Raw genomic sequence first — 7,541 nt, 5'->3', positions numbered from 1 at the left:
GGAATGTGGCGAGCTGGGCCTGCTTACAAATGTTAATGACCCTCAGGAATATTACCAATTTTTGGGGAGGTTATAGAAAGAAAGATAGGACAAACCTAGAATTGAGTGACATCCTGGTCTGTAATGATCATTTATGAGATTGATGCCATTCATTAAAGGTACTTGCATCCGAAGCGGCTCCTTAAACTTTCAAATAGTTGTGTTTGGCTCCACTGACCTCAATTGTGCACAATGAGCCTATTCACATTGGGGAACCCTGGAACTACTGCCACCTCAAATGTGACAGTAGCTCCAGGGTCCCCACAGTGGTCAGCATCAATACAAGCAGCATACTTGCACTTAAAGAATCATACAAAAACGTCATAATGGCGAGAACCAGAAATTACATAACTCCAACACTCAAGATTGTTAGCACAATTGCACCAGCCACATTTTCTCTGTTGCTGCCAAAATAATGCTCGAATTAGGGAAATATGCTGCTTTGTGGGAAAATAATCTTGGCATTTGGTCCAATATCCTGGACTTGGGCCAAGAAGATGGTCAATATATATCCATTATGAATATAATGGTCCAGTTAAAGGAGACAGTGCACCTGCCCAGGGTTCTTTTCAGTGAGCCCCACAGAGTGAACCTCTTCCTGCTTCTACATTTTTCAGTGAAAAGTGAAAAGCTGAACTTTAACAAAAAGGCAATTTTTTCCACTCTTCTGCACATGATTCAGCCATGGGCTTTAAAGAAAGAAGAAAGGGAAGAATAGGATCACTCCATGGTGCTCACTAAGCAGAACCCCGGGTTATCAAGTAAGCAATTACCAGCACCAAAGGTTTGCCTAGACATTGCACCCAGTGATTTACATCTCCTTTAAGAGGATCCACTGTGAAAGAGGAATATCTACTATTATGGCTTATATACCCCCCCCTTCAAGCTGATGAGCTGTAGTGACACTATATGAAGGTAAACTGAAAGTAAAACTTTAATGGAGAAGTAAAGTCACCAATCACTGGGTGGGGAGCCAAAGATGAGTTTCCCTCACCTTACCAGATAACTCAGGCCAGTGCACCTATCAGCAGAAAACTGCACCGGCCTGGGCTAATTTCAGCGAGCACCTTCCTGTTTGTTCCTTCTTTGTGCGGGTGCTCACCCATCCAAAGAAAGAAGAGACAACAACAAAAAAGTTGACTTTGTCACTGTACTGTGTATGTGCCATCCCTGGTATAGAAAAGAAGAAGAAGTAGAAGAGGATTGCACCGTGGTGCTCCTGTTAGCAGAAAACTGCGCCGGCCTGGGGTATCAGGTAAGTGAATAATCAATGGAGGGTCTAACTTTTTCACTCCTCCAGTGACTGTGACTTTCCAGTGGTGATAATAAAAAAAAAACAAGAGTTTAAAAAAAAAAAAAACAATTATGGATTGAATGGACTATAAATGCTATATTTATATTCTGCACCTAATGAATCTTAATGATAACAGCTTTGCTGCGCAGTCATTAAAAAATTTACCCAGTGCACTTCAGACTGGGTGGGTGGTTGGCAAAGGGGCATCAATATCATTCCAAGCACAAGGTGGTGCAGTGTGAAACTGGTATCTGTGCCAGGCAGAAAAAGGTCACCTTTGGGCATGATATTGAGCATTTGCTGCACCCTCCTGTAAATAACATTCTTAAAGCGCTTGTTATTTATTACAGCAATAAACATTTTCTACTGAGTTAATTATATAAGACAAGCAACTGTTAAAGTCAAAGTCATTTATGTATAAGCGGCAATAACAAAAAAACGTGATCTAAAATTGCTGCATTTACCTGAATTTTACACATTCAAATGCGAGGCCTTTATTGCTTGGTTCACGGACTTTTTTTTTCATGTTTTCTAATCAAGGCGAAATGCAATATTGTAGGAAAAGAAACAAGAGGATGTGGTTTGGCTGTCGCATAATCATTTAATGAATCTCAACAAAATTGTGCCTTGCTTTGGATCTAATTATGGAGGCAGCCGACTCACAACAGCAACTCCATCTAATTTCCCTTAGGCTGGGTGTCTTTATCAGATTTAGAGGGCAGATTGCAGATTGTATGGCACTTTGTTTTGCTCCTCTGAGCAAGATGTGTGAGAAATGTTAGTCTACAATTGGCGGTGACATTATCTGACATTCTGTTCTAGAATTAGAACAGTAATGTAATAATACAGGCATGATAATATGGGTAACAAAGTTACAGCCATCAAGGTAAGATATATTTTTGGTTTAACACTGGGAGATACTGCTCAGGGCCTACTGCACCCTGTGAATTACAAGATTCTTCATTGATTTTATTCTGTGAAAATAAAAACCTTGGTTCTTAAAATAAAATGGGATTGGTCATGCGTATGTCTCAACAGTGTTTTGTGCTGCTGTAGAATATGACTTAGCAATAATTGTTGTGTTAGTTTGTATGTATATGGGGATGCCTAGCCAAGGGCACATACTAGGATACAGCTATGGGATCCATTATCCAGAAACTAGTTATCCAGAAAGCACCGAATTATGGAAAAGCAGTCGTCTATGGACACCATTTTATCCAAATAATCCAAATTTTAAAAAAGATGTTCTTTTTCTCTGCAATAATAAAACAGTACGTTGCACATGATCCGAACAAAGGTATAATTCATCCCTAATAGGAGCAAAACCAGTTTATTGGGTTTATTTCATGTTTACATGATTTTCTAGTAGATAAGCTATGACGATCCAAATTACGGAAAGATCTGTTATCTGGAAAACCCCAGGTCTCGCGCATTCTGGATAGCAGGCCCCATTACTGTACTAGGAGCTTTAAATGTGAAATTTGCTACTCAAAGTCACATATGAGAGAAGAAGTAGAAATAGATGAGACACTGATCTTGGTCCTAGCCAAAAGTATGAAAGTATAAATTGGAAATCTAGAGAGATCCAGTATATAGCCTAAAGTATCCAGACTCCTGCCTGCTCAACATCTCATTCCCAAACCAAGGGCATTGATGTGATATTGGTCCTCTCTTTGCTGCTGAACCAGCCTCTGCTATTTTAGGAAGGATTTCCATTAGTCATGGAAGAGCATAAGTAAAGTTGTGCACTGATGCTGGGGTTGGCAATTGGTGTTACCATTCATCCTACAGGTGTAAGTTTGGGTTGATGTCAAGCCTATGTGCAGGCCAGTCAAGGCCCTCCATTCCAGACTCAACAAACCCATTCTTAACAAGCCCTAAACATGGGAAACAGCCTCAAAACCTTATCTCTCTTCAACCAAACTCTACTAATCTGCATTATTTATTCAGGCAGGTGGTGTTCTCCTGGCATTAGCCAAATCCAGGCACTTCCATCAAATTGGCGGGTGGTGAAATGCCAGAGGATGCGTTAAAACTACTCCAGATTCAAATGACAGTCACCTTTATACTGCCCAAAGTGTCAAATGGCATTGCACATGGCAACGTTAGGTATATTTGTCACATTATCACCCATAAAAAAACCATGTCCCTTACAAATTGTTTGTATGACACAACTGCTTTGGCAGTTTATAACTCAGCAGAGTTATAAACACTAGTCAGTAAGCCAAAGTGCCACCTTACATTAAGGCAGTCCATATTCCCAACATGCACACCTACTGCACCCGGAGACACAATCACAAATATATTTCACAACAGCACCCACTCTTTCCACCCACTCCAATGTAAAGTGATGCACCTTCTGTAATTGAATACACTTGTTCTTTTTTCAGTTAAAAATGTTCTTCTGAATAGAATATTACAATTATTGACTGGGACCAAGGATTTACAGATGTTTTTTTTCTACTAGGTAAAGTTCAAAGTAAATGTTCGAAGTTTTAACAGTTACTGTCCTGTACTTATTGCCTAGAGTTTCAAGGATTGTACCTTTTCCAATGCTAAATGTATTACAGGAGTTGTTCACCTTTCAGTTAATTTCTAGGGGGTTATTTATTAAAGGTCAAATGCCAAAAACTCATTACTATACAATCTGAATTTTTAGTGGAAAAAAAAACCTCAGCTTTTTCATGATTTATTATACCCCAACGATGGAAAAAGTCCCAATCCAAAAATTCAGCATCTCAGACCGAGGTTGTATATAAGTCAATGGGAGAACTTCATAAGATATCTTGATCTCGGCTGGGTTCCGTGCAAAAATCTGAAGATTTTGTGGTTTTCGGGAAAAAATCCGAAATATTTGTATGTTTTGAATTTACGTACGATTTTCATGGTTTTTGCCATGAAATAACCCATGCAGATTTGGTCAGAGTATATTTCAGAAAAGAATTAGATAAATTTGGATTTTGATAAATAACCCCCTTAGTGTGATGTAGAGAGTAGAGACAATTTGTATTTGGTTTTCATTTTTTATTATTTATGATTTTCGAGTTGGTTAACTTTTTATTCAGCAACTCTCCAGTTTGCAATTTCAGCAATCTGGTTACTAGGGTCCAACTTACCCTAGCAACCATACACTGATTTGAATGAGACTGGAATATGAATAGTAGAGGCCTGAATAGAAATATGAGTAATCAAAAGTTGAAATGACAATAAATTTGTAGCTTTACAGAGCATTTGTTTTTTAGATGGGGTCTGCGACCCTCTCTTGCAAACTGGAAAGACTCCGAAGAAGAAGGCAAATATTCAGAAAATGATATGAAGACCAATTGAATAGTTGCTTCGATTTGGACAGTCTAAAAAGTTTACTTAAAGGTGAACCACCCCTTTCAAAAAAGAATCATAGAAACACAATAACCTAACAAATTATTTCCAGAAGATTGTAATGGTCTTTTATTATTTCATCATACTGATATAACATATGCCATGTACAGTACATCAGGAAGAAAGACAAAAACTTGGCCAAATATTTAATATTTACATGCTGTATTTTTTTTCGCTTGATGAAAAGTCAAGTTCCGGATAAAATACTTATCTCTCAGAGGCTGCAGCCTTTCCCAGACGCATGAACAGTGACTGAATGAATATAAATATTACAGCAGTTAAAGGCTGGAAGTATTATTGCTAATAATAAAACAGACCGGACATGTTTGCGCATATTTATACAGCTGAGAGTGGGTTGTGACCGTGTCTGTGGTAATTGTTGCAAATAAGCTATTAATTACTGTGCTGAGTTTGTTCAAAGCATTCACACGTACCATTTATTTATTAAGGACAATGGGCATGCATAAACCTGCGGCATAATCCTTTAATGATCAAAGATAACCTTGTACATCAGAGGGACTGGCTGATACAATACTAAGTAGCTCATGTACAAAACACATATGAAGCAGAAGCCGGAATTGATGTAAGGACTGTAAACAGATCTCTCCTTCTACTTATAGAAAATGATTATCCTTCTTCGTGGGTCTTATAAAGGGCACCTGTCACCTTAAGAAATAATGCCAAATTATTTTCTTTTGTGTTTGTCAAGAAAAATAAAGTTTATTTACACTATATCAATTGTTTAAAATTTCTTTCCTTCAGTTTTGTGGGCACTGTTATTAAACGTGGGTTCACCTGTAAGTTAACTTTTAGTATGTTATAGAATGGCTAATTCTAAGCAACTTTTCAACTGGCCTTTATTTTTTATAGTTTTTTTTAACTACTTGCCTTCTTCTTCTTCTTCTGACTCTTTCCAGCTTTCAAAAGGGGGAAGAGGTCACTGACCCCATCAGAGCAACCTGGCGGGCACGGCGCCGGCTAAGTGTGCGCGAAACTGCGCATGCGCGAAACTACGCTCCAGCGCGCATGCACAAAGCTTCGCTACAGCACGCATGCGCGAAATGGTGTTCGCACATTTTCGTGAAAGACACTCGGCAGTCTGAGAGAGATGGGACCGGACACGGGGTAGGCGACAGAGCAGGTATGTGACTGGCGCCCCCCCAGCTTTGCGCCCTAGGCACGTGCCTACTCTGCCTACCCCTAGTTCCGGCCCTGGACCCCATCTAAAAAAACAAATGCTCTGTAAGGCTGCAAATGTATTATTATTGCTACTTTTTATTATTCTTCTTTCTATTCAGCCTCTCTCCTATTCATATTCCAGTCTCTTATTAAAATCAACGAATAGTTGCTACTGTAGTTTGGACCCTAGCTACCAGATTGCTGAAATTGCAAACTGAAGAGCTGCTGAATAAAAAGCTAAATAACTCAAAAACCACTATATATATATATATCACAAGTTAATGAGAATTAAAGAATTTTTATTTGGCACATACTAACGTTTCAGCTGCAACTTAAAGCTGAAGTTCTTAAATTCTTTAATTTTCATTAACATCTGTGATGTGCTGTTTCTCTAATAATATAATTACGGTATGGTTTGAAGACTGCACCCAGGCACCTGAAATTTTCGTGAGTGCTTCAATCTCAGCCCCAGCTGCACGGTAAAGGGTTCAAAGGTATACTCAAAAAAAGACCAGCAACACAGGGATTTCTTGTTAAAAAAAAGAATATATATATATATATATATATATATATACGTATTTATATATATATATATATATACTGTATATATATATATATATATATATATATATATATATATATAGATATATATATACAGTGTATGTATATGTATATGTATATGTATATATATATATATATATATATATATATATATATATATATATATATATATATAACAAACAAGGGAAAGTTGTGCTCACCACTATTTTTTAAAAACATTAGGCGGGGGTGCAATGAGGCTGTGACCACAAAATACATATAGACACATACAAGAGTCCTCTGCACTCAACCCATTATCAATATATTTAAGACAGAGACATTTTGTGCATACTGCTACTAAAAAATGCCTTACCCTTTAAACAAAACAGGGATTGTTTGTCCATATATTGCAATATATTGCAATATATTGCAATATATTTAAGCTGAGTGCAGAGGACTCTTGTATGTGTCTATATATATATATATATATATATATATATATATATATATATATATATATATATTTAAATGATTTCCTTTTTCTCTGTAATGATAAAACAGTACCTGGTCCCAGCCAAGATATAATGAATCCTAATTGGAGGCAAAAGAATCCTGTTGGGTCTAATTCCTGTTTAAATGACTCTTAACAGATTTAAGGAACGGTGATACAAATTATGGAAAGATCTCTTATCCAGATAACCCCAGGTCCTGAGTAGTACAACTTTTTATGTGTGGGTGACAGGACCCCTTTAATCACAGTATATGCATGGAATTGTGGGAACTGGAGTGGTGGCAGGTGGCAAGGGAAATTTTCAGTAGCAATTACATTTACTAATAACTGTAAAAACACTAAAATGAAGAGTAAATGTAAATTGACAAATTGCTTAGCGTTACATATTCTTTGATGTGTTTTTGTATACAGCACTAGCCATACTACTAGTTAAGTACCTGCAGATTTACCCTGGAAGTCCACATCCTTATATGAAAGGTTCCTGTTGTAGCATCTGTTCATGATTTGTCCTAATTTCTGAATTTGTTGTGAATCATACAGCTGTAATAATAACACTGGCAGGAATAAGGGACCATTCTAAAAGGGAAAGGCAGGAGATCA

Source organism: Xenopus laevis, chromosome 1L (assembly GCF_017654675.1).
Source record: "Xenopus laevis strain J_2021 chromosome 1L, Xenopus_laevis_v10.1, whole genome shotgun sequence".
Classification (NCBI taxonomy): Eukaryota; Metazoa; Chordata; class Amphibia; order Anura; family Pipidae; genus Xenopus; species Xenopus laevis.
The sequence above is the reverse complement of the archived record's forward strand: the minus strand, read 5'-3'. Positions refer to the sequence as shown.